General features: G+C 35.3%; 1 protein-coding gene across 1 annotated transcript in view; it reads right to left on the bottom strand.

Moving 5' to 3' along the window:
* Positions 1-13,639, bottom strand: part of LOC108638659 (neuroligin-4, X-linked-like) — a 166,586-nt gene that overhangs the window by 1,396 nt on the left and 151,551 nt on the right. The window lies entirely within an intron of this gene.

Below are 13,639 nucleotides of genomic sequence, written 5' to 3'. Positions count from 1 at the left end.
AAGACTTGTGCTATGTCCAAATTACCCCAGTAAGCCATGTACTCACACTCCTCTCTGTAACTCCCACAGACCTTTTCCTGTTAGACAACTGTTGAGTCAGAAGTCAGTTAGAAATACCTTACAGGATATGCAAATTTTCAGATGGACATTACTGATTTAGGCACCGCTGACAGCTGCTTATCAAGACAAAACAAGGACATCACTTGGCAGGCTTTTCCAAGCTAATTATTAGTTCAGACAAATTTGCTAGAATGGGGACCCAGGACTCAGGAGATATGTAGTCTGGTGCAGTTTGATATGAGTCTGTTATCATGAGACATCTGAGCCTGCAGTAACAAGACCTTCATGATCCTAGGAAACACTAGAAGGGAAGTCTTGGATTCCTAGGGAAAAAAAGGCCTTGCAATATATTTCACCTGCTTTGGCAAGGGGGAACAGATCTCTTTGCACTGGCTGTAGTAATTTTTTAGGTGATAGGAAGAGTGAAAATCCACAAGGTGGAAGGGGTTCACAATATGGAGGAAGCGGAAGAGAAGGCAAGGCAGGAGAAAAGAAGAAAAAATGAGATGTGTCAGACATTCACACCTGACAGACTTTCACTAAAATATTTTCTATGGTAAAATTTCTACAATGATACACAAAATTTTGTCTGAAGATTTAAAAGCAATATCACATCAGGACTAAACTCTAAATATGGAATGTTATATGGCCTCCATTATGGTGGCATAAATTTCTGAATGCAAAGTTAGTCATGATTGAATGAAATGTATTAACTTCTACACAAAAAATATTTTAATATTTAATTAGTAATTATTTGTAGGTATTAAATGTCAGCAAGTGCAGATGAGTCTTTGTATTTTTCAGAAAACAGTTGTTCCAATTGCAGTAATACAAATCATGTCCATTTGATCCAGCTTTCTCATTAAAAAAAGTCTCTAATAATGGCAAGCACAGTAGTTAGAATGGAGTAACATCTTCTTTCTCTTCTATACCAATGGAGAAAAAATAAACAAACTATTAATCTATAATTATCTCAATTTTATTTTTTCTTTTAACATATGTGTTTTTCTCTTTTTCTCATGCCTTTATTATCTTTTTAGGACTGTCAAAGAAAAAATAACTCATTTTCTGGCTTTGTTGCTGCAGCTCACTGCAATGTTCTAAAATATTCTATAATTAAGGCTTTATTCAATCAGAACTATGACCTCACTTGGAGAAAGTTATTGTTGTAACCTTTAAAGCAGTGTGATAATTAATATTCGGAGCCTAAACATGTTTTAGCTCTTCTAGCAGCATCAAGCTAAAGTTGGTTGAACTTTGTAATTTTGAAATGTACTAAAAGGTACATAAAACTGCAGTCAGTGAATATCTGATGTTAGACAAATGAAGATTTCTTTTTTTTCCACAACTGTCTGCTGATTTTCATTAATTGCAAGAACAAATTTTCTTAATTTAAAAACTAATCATCATGGCAAAGAGTCAGCCCCACATGACACAAACTGAATTCATAAACCTGTCTTTTTTTGATGTATTTTCTTTTATGCTCTGAATACCACAGTAAGATATTTCTTCAAAGGTATTTGAAGAAATTCAGGTAAATAGTAATTATTTGTTCAAAAATACACAACACTAAGAGTTTTGTGGTTTTTTTTCTGTGATCACTATGAATATTTCAGAGCAGGAATGCAGGGTTTTTTTCTGAGGTGGGATTTATATTCTGTGCCTTTTATATATATATGTTTTTAAGTGCAGTTAAAACTATTTCCCAGTTTATAATTTGGTGTGATTTGAAGGGTATTCTGTGATCTGAAAATTCTTAGACTTGGGTTTTGATAGAACCTGAAAGTTCTTCTCACTTGTTTAATGTAATGCAGTAAGGAGTGGAAATAGCTTAATATGGAAATCAAAGAGGTTTTTTGTTCGGTTTTGTTTTATTTGGGTTTTTTTTCCACGTAATGATACAGAAAGGTATTAACAGTAATATTCAATTCTTGACTTCACAAATCTGTCTTTCCTTAAATAATGGTTTGGAAGGCTGATAAGGCTCTCCAGCTGCAAAATGCTACAGACAGCAACAGCTGAAAAAGAGGAATGTGAATGTATCCAATGTGTGTTGAGTGAAATACCCCAAACTGTCTTAGCAGAAATTTGCTCCAAACTTATTGTGACAGAGGGAAATATGACCACCAGTGGGACTGAGTAGTAACCAGGGAATCAGAGTCTACTGAGGGAAAGGTCAGCTTGAAAAAGAGGGCAACAGAAGCATGACAGTTTGTAAAAGGAGAGATAGGGAGGCGGAAAGCGGGCAGCAGCTGGACATGGTTTGACATTGTGCAAAGTGGCCACGACATTGCAAACTCCCTCCATCCTGGAGAGAGTACCCTCCTGTGGGGCATCTGCACTCATCCAGAGGCTGTCCATGTGTGCTGTCACACAAGGATGTGTCTACGCATGTCTGGGGTCTTGTGGGATGTTGGGTCAGTGGGTGGTTGGGAGTGGCAGGAGCTCACCTGATGCTGAAGCAACCACATATCCCACAGAGAAAATGGGGGAAAGTCCACTCCCTGGCAATGGGGCTGCTAGTGACCCACACAGCCTGGAGGTGACCTAATGCACAACCAGCTCTATATGTTTGTGTGTGATTAGAACTTTTGGGGATTAATTGCAGAAGAATGCTTAGAAATTTGCAACTGTTTACTAATCTAAGTGTCTAGTATTATAGCTTATCTTTTGTATTGCTGATACTGATCCTGAAAGTATAGCTCATTGCCTGCTGATTAGGTATTTACCTAGTAGGCTAAAACTAAAGCATTCATCTTCAATGCTTTCCTTGAAAGAGTCAGAGAAAAATAAATACAATGGTTACTTCAGAAACTTCAGTTTAAGGAAGCATTTTTTCTCCTTATTGAAGTCATGTGGAAAAAATTAGATGCACCATTAATTACAAGTAATACACTAAAAAAAATTAAGGGTACTTTATGTTTCCTCATAGTTTATTTCTCTCCAGCTCCAGCCTTGTCTAGTGGTTGGAGGCCCTCCCCACATTAGCATGCTGTGTAGACCTTCAAGAGTCACTCTAAAGAGAACAAACAGGTGGACCTTGTGCCCACTGTACATATTTCATGAATTTATTTTACTATGACTGAATTACTGTCCAGTCCATAGGCTGAATGAATAACCACTGGTAGATATAGTGCATAAGGGGAAGGACATCTTCCAGTTGAGGCTCACCTGGAAGGGTCCAGGCTGTACTTTTCGGAACCTTTTTGCAATGTGAAACAGCGCGCAAGGAGGTGGTGACAATACTGTGAGTTTCTGTGAAAATACACTCTTGATCTGAATTAAAACACTAGTGTGGACATGGTCAGGATCAAAATTATATTCTTCCAACCACAGAATTGTATCTTGCAGAATATTCCACCTAAGGAGCCCTTCTGCTGTGCCTTTTGCAATCGGACTTGTCTGTCTTGTATTGGCCTCTTTAGCAACCAGCGCGCTTGTAACAAATGTGGGTAGAGCCCTTCCCAAATCTTCATTCATGAAGCCTAGCCATGAATGACCTGAGAACTATGGTTTTAGCCTTAGAGATAAATACAATCATCAACATAATTCCAATCTTGTGGTAATTTGCATTTTTTAAATTCCTATGTACTGTTTTCTCATTCTTTCTACATTTTTAGATAAAAAATTACTGTGACAACTTTTCTTTGACATTTTGCACACAGTAATACCCAGTATTACATCAGTGTGGGAAAAGTCCATTCTTTATCCTCATATTTTGTCCCCTAGGCCTAATGCATATTAAATCAATTTGATGGCTGGCTGAGAGCCTAAATTCCAGCTGTGAACATTCCTTCCTTTCTTTTCTTTCCTTCCTTCCATCTTTCTTTCTTTCTCTTTCTCTCTCTTTTTCTTTCTTTTCTTTCATTCCTTCAATCTTTCCTTCTTTTTCTCTTTCTTTCTTTTTCTTTCTCTTTCTTTCTTTTTCTTTCTTTCTTTCTCTTTCTTTCTTTCTCTCTCTTCCATCCTTCCCCCTTCCCTTCCCTTCCATTCCCTTCCCAAACCTTCCCAAACCTTCCCAAACCTTCCCTTTACTCACCTCTCCTTTCCCCTCCTTGCCTCGCCTCGCCTTCCTGCCTTTGTCTTTCTTTTTCTTTCTGTCTTTCTCTTTTTTTGCTGTAGTGCAATCAGGAGACTGGACACTGAGAAACACTTCTGCCTTCAGATCTTTTTCCTCTGCTTCCTCATTTATCCCTTCCACATTGGTTAGTAATGATATCTAAATTCCTGTTTTAACACTAAGTGTACAGAAAAGCTTCTACAAGAAAGGCATGTGGGATGGAAGTAAGTCACCTGCTCTACATGAAGAGTGGAACACAGTTAACAAAAATCAAAGCCATTTGTACTAAATTTTATTTTCAAAAACATAATTTCTTTTCAAAAACTTTTAAAAACCTAATTTCTTTTACTTTTTCAGTTTAGATATGAGTTAGTGTATACTCATTCAATTCTAATCTTAAAACTTTCCATTTGAAATGCAGTCACATGAATGCAAACATTGTTTTCCATGGGCCATGCCAGCCTGTAATAACTTATGTGTTATTAGGAACTTAAGGGGAAGGTAGGAACAGTATGAATGCAAAAGATTTCCGTCTTGTGACTTTTTGGAGGTGGGTACTTCAATACATTTTTTCAACAGTAACAAACAAACAAACAAACATTGTCTTTTTTCGAAGAATAGTACCTTGTACAACTTTCATAAGTCTTAGGATAATTTGTTATTGTTGTTGTTGTTCTACATTTATATTACACTAGGTAGTATAAAATCTCCTAGTGTAAAGAAAACGAGATTGACTTGATGCATGAAAGCCAGTATTTTCTTACTAGCTCAAAATAATATCAAAATTTACAAATAAAATTTGGTACTGGTAAACTGCACTGACTGTAAAATTTAAATAAAACCAAAAAGCAGAAAGTCAATCAATTATATTTGACTGGTTTTTTTCCATTTCAGGAGGGAAAATATAAATAATGGAATATTAAAACACTGTTATACATATTAGTAGCTATTACAATCAATTTTAAAAATGCATCTTGAAATGATATATACTTTTCATCATAAATCAAGTACTTTTGCTTCATCTTCTGCCCTTCACAAGTTTTCTTAAAAACAAAATGTTTAATTTCTGAGACATAGCTCTCATAAAAAACAATGCCAGACTTAATAAGACACATTGAATAGCCAAGATATCACAACAAGAAATTAATCATCAGGAAATCTGTAGAAGATCAACAAGCTAATGCTTTTACGCCTGTGCTGTATTTTCTAAGTTCACATTTGTCTTTATGCCTCTTCATGACTGCTGCCCTAACCTGAATAGCCTGCAATTTGCTCATCAGGAAACTCACAAAGATTGATTTGTACAGCAACTATGACATAAACAACATAAATAAGATACAAGAGACTACTTCGAAGTACAATCACGTCTTTTTTGTTTACATTTGTGAAATACCAGAGTAGGGCCTTTTTAAAGCAAAGAGCAAATGACAAGCATACAGCAGTGTCATCATATTTTCTAGCAGATTTTGTCTGTACATATCACATTTACCACGGTAAAACTGGACCTGCTGAACTCAAATGTTAAAGTGTTCAAATGCAAAGTGAAATTCACTGGGGATTACTGAGAACACAGACTGCAGTTGGTTCAGGAAGACCCCGAGATATAAATAGTTGGAGAGTAGAGTAGTATTAGAGGGAATTATTATATAAATTTGCCCTGTGTTGCCTTTCCCTAACCATTTCCAAACATTCTCAACAGTATTTGGAGATGTGATGTTTGGCCAGATGATGTCTTGTTTGGAATCAACATAACTATATATTCCTTTTTGTTTTGACTCTATGTCTAACTTTAACAGTACCACTTGAACTTTACTGTAAAGATGGTGGCATGCACGATGGAGTGATGGTGTCCTAGGCACATGTTTAGTAGAAGAAAAAAAAAACATTGCTTTACTTTTCCTGTAGCATGACTGGCCCATGCAAAGCTGAGTAAGCATCACTGCTGCACCTAGAGACTAAGACAAAGACTGTGGAGTGGCTATGCATGAGTCTGTGCAGAAAAAATATTACACAGATACTTCTTCATCCTGAAAACAAAACAGCAACGCTTTTCCTCCATCTTCAAAATGCCTTGAAATTTGCAGGTCCTACTGACAAAGCAAATTTTTTAATATTCAGAAACTTTAGTAGTATGACCTGTCATTGTGAAGTAGTGGTCACTGAAAATTTCTGCATGCTATGGCTACTTACCCTACCCGGCTCTGAATAACGCTCATTTAAATTTTAACTCAAGATACAGTAAGCAAAGAGAAATATGCAGTAAAGACAAATTAGCTCACAGTTTTCATATGAGTTCATATATTATGCTAAAATATAAATGATAGTGATTTTTAATTCAATTTTCTAACTCAAAAAGAGTCTCTTGTAATTCTACCTTTATGGATTATTTTAAACTGATTCTACTATGAAGACAAAACCTAAATCTGCTTGTTTAGAAAGAACATCTCATTACCACATGCAGTACAAAAGAATAGGCCAGAGATGCCAAAGTGAGAATATTATTATTATTTTTTTCTATATTGCTTCAGTACTGAAACCTAAAGTGTGTTCTTTACAATTCAGGAGAATACCCAGACTTAAAATCATAAAAGTCTTTTGAAAATGTCCTGCATTATATATGTGTATAAGAACACTTAGCAGTAAAAGAATGAGAAACGATAATAGGATATATTTTAACAAGATTTAAAACCTATTTTTATACATATTTCTAAACAGTGAAAAGCTTCTTAGCATAAATTTATCAGAGTACTATGGATTTCAACAAGTTTCCTTCAGTTAAGTCATTACAATGAAATAGTTTTAACGAATCTAATTGAAATTTGTACACGCCACTCTAACTGCTCTTAAATTTGCCTTGTTTATTGCAAAATGCTCTGAAGCTATTGTGCAATGAGGTTAGGCCAATGAATGCTATCTAAAGTGTAAGAGACTTAAGATATTCTCACCATTCAATTCCATTGTCACTATTCATGGTGAGTAGCACATAACTCTGGAGAGTCACTGAAGACAATTTTGCAATTGTTATGAACGTAGGTTTTTAAAAATATAGTAAATAAAGATGACAGCAACAAACACTGCAGAACACATTCACTGATCTACTGTCTTCTTACTTACTATTCATCCAAATTTTCACAAGTTAAACCTGCCATTACACAAAATATAATCAATAAAACAGCAGGTCCAATAAAAAGATTGCTGTTGAATACATTATAAACAACCTGATTAAAACCAAAATAAACTGAGCTCAAACCAATCAATTTCTCTAAGAATGTTATTGCTGAGAGAAAAAAAAACAAACCAAAACTAAAAAGTTGTGTGTTGAAGGAGTGAGTGGCATTTCTGGTGTTCTCAGCCTATGATTTGAAAATATTTTATAATCACTGATCTACTCTGTCAAATTCAAAGGCATTTGACAAGAAAAATGCACTATGAGTATCCACAAAGCAATAATGCAGTTACTCCCTCCTTCTTCTCAGAGGAGGAAGTGCAAAAAAAAAAAAAAATAAAAAAACACAAGAAAAATTTTAGGTTGAGATAAAGACAGTGTAATAGGTGAAAGAAAAAGAAAAAAGTGACTGAAAGAAAGGACAACACTTGACACCTCTCAGAAGCAGAGCAATTTCTTACCAGGCTCTGAAAAACAGCTACTTGGAAGCCAAACCCACCTCACTTCTTCCTCTCATGTTAAGTCCTCTGAGTGTGATGATACTACATGGGATACCTCCTTGGTCAATGTGGGTCAGCTATCTTGGCTCTTGCTCACCCTCTCAAGCTCTTGTCTACCTCAACCTAATTCTCTGGGGTAGAATGGAAAAAATAGAAGGCCTTGGACCTGTGTAAGCACAGTTCAGCAATAGCCAAAACACTGGTCTGTTATCAACACCCTTTTAGCCATAGAAACAAACCACATGAACCATATGGGCTGCTCTGAAGAAACTTAACTCCATCCCAGGCAGACCCATTATTCTACAGTTATGGCACAATCTCCACTTCTAAAGCATCTGGTCGCTTTTTAAAAGTGTCTGTCTTATCTAGAAGAGGTGTGCGAAAGCTAGAATTATTTTTATTATGAAATATAGATGAAATGTACATGAAACTAAAACTAAATTAATATATTTTTTATTTTTTTCAACTAAATAATTATCATTATGGTGAAGAGACAACATTTTTAGCTGTACATCCCTGTAGAAAAAAACCTAATAGGACACAAAAAAAATTACATATTTTAAATACATAAAAAGACATTAGGTTTTTCCCTAAAAATGACAGGAAAGTTAACCTGCATGACATAAATGGCAACCAGCTGTGAAAACAGCATGGGGATTTTTATATTTATTTATCAGCTTTGAGAGACTGGGATCGTTTGAACAAAAGGATTATAGGAGATTTGGTGTAATTTTTTCTTGCTAGGAAAACCACCAAGTGACCAAGTTGACAGTATTACTGCATTAATGTACTGATGTCAAAACCACGTGCTTACGAGTCACTGTGAAAATGAGAAAAAAAAAGGTTCACAATCTGAAGCACTTCATTAGGTTATTAACCCCCTACCATGGGCAGGGGCACTTTCTACTAGAGCAGGTTGCTTAAAGCCTTGTCCGACCTGGCCTTGGGCATTTCCAGGAACGGGGCATCTCTGGCTTCTCTGGGCAACCTGTTCCAGTGCCTCGCCACCCTCATAGTAAAGAATTACTTCCTAATATCTAATCTAAATCTCTCCCCCTTTCAAAGCCATTATCCCTTGCTCTATGACTACTTGACCTTGCAAAAAGTTCCTCTCCAGGATTCTTGTAGACCATTTCTTGTACTGAAAGACTGTTGTAAGGTCTTAGAGCCTTCTCCTCTCCACACTGAACAATCTTAACTCTCTCAGTCTGTTTTCATAGATGAGGTGCTCCAGACCTCTGCTCATTTTCATGGCCCTCCTCTGGACTTGCTCAGACAGATCCATTTCCTTCTTATGTTCAGGGCCCAGGAGCTGGACAGAGTACTCCAGGTAGAGTGAAAAAAGTTGAAAAATGCGAGAAAGACAATGCAGCATCTAGTAAAAACTATCTGCCTACTGGGTAGTCAAACATCATGAATCTGTTAGAAAAGGAAATGTGATTTCAATAGCAAACTTCTATAAGGACTGACAACATAGAAGAGGGCGACGGTTAACAAACAATCATTAGCAGTGGTCTCACTTGTCTTCTGCTCTATGGACAGCTGTCTCATCCTCATATGCACCATTCTCAGTTACAAGAAATAGACTTAATGAGTTACCTCAGTGGGCTGCGTTGCTTCCTTTTTTCAGCTATAAACTTCTTTCCCCTAAAATAGCAAACAATGCATAACCTTTTCACAGTGTAGACTATAAACTGAAAATGAGCAGTGGTTGAATATAAGCTGCAGAATTAAAAGCCTATTAAAATTAAAGTAATCTTTTAGTAAGAGTGGAAATAACTATGTAACTAAGCAGATGAAAAGAAAAAACTCCTCATTTTCCAGTTAGAATTTTTTTTATAATGTTTTCTTTCAAAGTTTAGGGCTTTAAGGAAGAATAACTGGATTGCCATCCATAGCACTAGCAAATATATACACTCAAAGAGCAAGTTCTATCTAACAGTTAACTTTAAAGAAAGAGATTGATCACAAACAGAGCACCTCATTGTATTTCCATAAACTTCTGTTATTTGCACTGCTGTTGCTTCCTTTCTTATGCCTACAGAAGAGTTTACCTACAAGCACAGAACCAGAATACAGCAACTGTACTTGGCCCAAGGCTTCAGCTATTATTCACTCAGCAGCATATGAAAATCAGGAGCTACTGCATCAGTACCAGTTAATCCATGATGAAGAAAGGAATCCAAGTTGACCCTTCTTTCAGGAAGATTTTGTGTTGAAAATATCTGGCTGCCTTGAAGCCTGGGCCTCATGAGAGTCCTGTGCAGGAGGCGTCAGTTGGTTATGGATCAATTCTAAGCACTGCCTTTAAAAACATACTTTGAACACTGGTGACACAAAATGTGTGCTGTTGGTAAGCACAGAAAACAAGCACATATGGAACTGAGAGGAAAACACTTGCACAACTTCTCTATCTTCTACCAGGATTTTAATTTAAAGAAATTCTACTAGAAAAAAATTCAAAAACATTCATATTACACCATAAATAATTCTATATTTAGACTCACATAGGAGTTGAGCTTTTCAGGATGTGGAGTGCAGTGGGTTTTTAAGTCATCAGACTGGGAGTACATATTTTTAAGTTAACAGTGAATTGTTAAAAAATGAGCAGGAATTTTCTGAGAAAATTTAAAAAATCAACTCTCTTGATAATATTTGACTAAAATTTGCAATATTCTTAGCAATCTAAAAAATATTCAGCTCTTTAACACAGTACTAAGAAAAGGGACCAGGGAGAAATGAACCTTATCACAGTCTGACAGTGACTAATCAGTGACAGAATCTTTAATAAAATTCTTGTGAGACAAAAATAAAGTTGAAAGTGAGACAATTATTAAAAACCTTTTTATATGCTACAACTGTATATATATGTCTTCTAAAAGTTAATGTTAATTATACTATACAGACTCTTTAAAGAAAGACATAGCACAAATGGTTTTCAACCAGAGTAAATGGTTCATAATTCTTTATCTTGATCCACTTTTTTTTTTTAATAAAATGTGCCCTTTAAATGAAATTTCCTATGTACCATCTGAAATGCCTGCTCAAGAACTCTGTCAGTGGATGCAAGCAAATTATCCCACTTAAACAAAATCATGATGTATTAATGCAGTGGATTACATAGAACATTTTTTTTCTATGCTGGAGGATACTGGCATATGCTAATACCAAATTTCCTTTGGCATCAGTTTTTAAGAAAGGCTCACAGAAAAATAGAATACCTTCTGGTTCTAGTTTTAATTCCTTCTTAACATTATGAATAAATTGCAAAAGCTCATGTTTTAATCAAAGCTCATTTCTAAACAAGACTACAAATGTTTTGAGTTCTGTTGATGAACTTAGCAAAAGGTCAGTGTTTGGGAGGATAACATGTGGGTGTACTCAATCTTTTTCACCACAAGCCTGGTTAGCATGTAAGGATGTCTTAGTTGACTGTATCCCAAAGTTAGACCCAACAGCCCTGCAGCTTCAGGGTGGCTAGCTGGGCTGTGACGAAGCTTAAGCTTCATTCTTTTGCTGATTTACAGGGCCTTCAGGAACCACCCCAATGTCAGAAGCCACAGCTGAGAGGAGCATTGCCACTGTGACTCCTATCCCTTACATCTCGTACATGATGCCTGTGCTGGATGGTCTACAAAACAGCTTCAGAAATGGTTAAAACAAAATTTTTAGAAAGACAAGAGTGTTCAGGCACTTCGGTCTCCAACTACTATTCAAAAGAGAGCTTTAGAAGACTTGAATAAGAAAAGGTGGTTCTCAGGAATTATATAAACAGATTTCTACAACTACTAGTAAAATATATTTAATTATTGTTGATTTGTTTAGTTTTGGTGGGGTTTTTTTGGTGGCTTCTGCTGATAGGAAAAAAGTCATATATGCAAATTTACTTTTTTTTTTAAAAAAATTTTTGGCAGAACTGATTTTCTAAGTCTTTGACACTGAAGCTTAATGAAAATACTAAAAAAGACTGTCTTGGATTGCCTTTGCACATTGTGAATTCCCTGTGAGAAATAAATGGATTTAAATAATGTTTCTCAGCATTCATAGTTCCAACAAAGTGAACCAAATCAATTCTGCTGCACATTCAAACACATAAAATATTCTGAATTAGTGTTTCATAGGAGGAGTTTACCACCATAGTAGAACTACAGTATGTTAGAATTACTCTTCTCAGAAAGAAAAAGGCAAGTGTAACCTCTTTCTTATTACTTCCATAGCCTCAGTAATCCAATCATTTACACAGAGATCTGAAATATTTTAAAGTATACTTTGACTATTCTAAGTTAGAGCATTCCTAGAGAAACACCAAGAAAAATATCTGTAATTATGATGTTAGCCAGAAAACTTCCATAGGGTGGAGTATTAAAATAGATGGGTTTTTTTGGTAATCTGAGGTATTTCTTCAACTTGGAAAAAATAAAAATTGAAGATAATAATACGTCATGCTCAAACCAATGAAAACATGGAGTTGCTTCATTGTTTTAACACATTGTTTCATTGAAAGGTCATGATCAGTTTTGTCCTAAAATGTTATCATAACAGGTGAAATATTGTTTCTATTCTGTACCAGCCTCGACCAAAATCTGATGATTTGGAAGATTCAACTTTGTAGTTCTCAGTTAATAAAGTATTATTTGGAAAAAGGCTTATTCTCAATACTATATAGAAGCATAAATCACAAATATATGGTCATAAAAATATAATATATAAATAACTATATAACCATGAAAAGAAATTAGCAGGTGGAAGTTAAGTCAACTATTCTAAGACACATGGTCCTGATGTCCTACTCATTGTTCACTTTTTATTATCTGGCAATATTTTTAATTTTGTATCTAATCATTCATGTCATTGGTGCAGTTATTTGATTCTTTCTCCCCTCTTATTAAAGTTGTAATAACAGGTGAGATAAAGCTTGGACATTTGAATATGAGTCAGCTGTGGTAGCTGAGTTTGTGTTAGAATAGCCATTATTTCATAGCCATCACACAAACTTCCTTAAGTGGTATATAATGGTTTCCTAATAGAATTACTCTGGGCCTTAGGGAGGAATTAGATTTTCAGTTATTACATTCATAATTTAGAAAAAGAAATGCTGATTAGATTTGTTTAATTTAATATTCTAGGTAATGTGGGATTTTCCTCACTAGTATATTTGTTCTTCAATTTGGGTTTTGATGTTTTCTTCTGTGTTTCTCTAATTAACAATATACGTTTTCCGGCACTAAATAATTATAAAGGTTAACAATAATGAATTATTATTTCCCAGTTTTTAATTTTTTTTTGAACCTCGGGATAAACTTACTTTGTTCAGCTAATAAGGATTGTTTCAGTTATTACACTGTTTATGTTTACCTATTCATGTACTGATTTGTTTACCATGTGAAAAAGGTAGAAATACTGGAATAAAGAAATTAAACTAGAATTTCTTTAGAACACATTTTGGGGTTTCTAAATATCTTCAAATTATGCTCTGGTTCTTAACTTCTTTTCCCCAGGATGTATTCAGTTTTGCTGATTTCCAAGAGACCACTGGAAATGGTGAAATGACAATTGCCAAGTTTCAGAGGTGATTTTTAGGAACACCCTCCACCTCCTCTTGCCAATGCCCACTGCTTTGTACTCAAAACGAAATATTTCAAAAGCAAATTAACACAATTCTTAATCAGTCACTAGAAAGTATTCACAACATTATCAAGAACTTGGCTTCTCAGACAAAGATATGAATAGTAGGAGGATCCTACTCACAGGGCCAAATTTTGGAAAGGAAGATTAATCTTCAGAAAGTCTTCTAAAGATAGGGGTGGGAGGCAGAGGAAAAAAACACACCATCTTTTCTAGAGGGCAGATTAA

The sequence above is a fragment of the Manacus vitellinus genome, unplaced genomic scaffold, assembly GCF_001715985.3.
Source record: "Manacus vitellinus isolate BGI_N305 unplaced genomic scaffold, ASM171598v3 scaffold_7_pilon, whole genome shotgun sequence".
Taxonomy (NCBI): Eukaryota; Metazoa; Chordata; class Aves; order Passeriformes; family Pipridae; genus Manacus; species Manacus vitellinus.
This window is presented reverse-complemented; position numbering and strand designations above follow the sequence as displayed.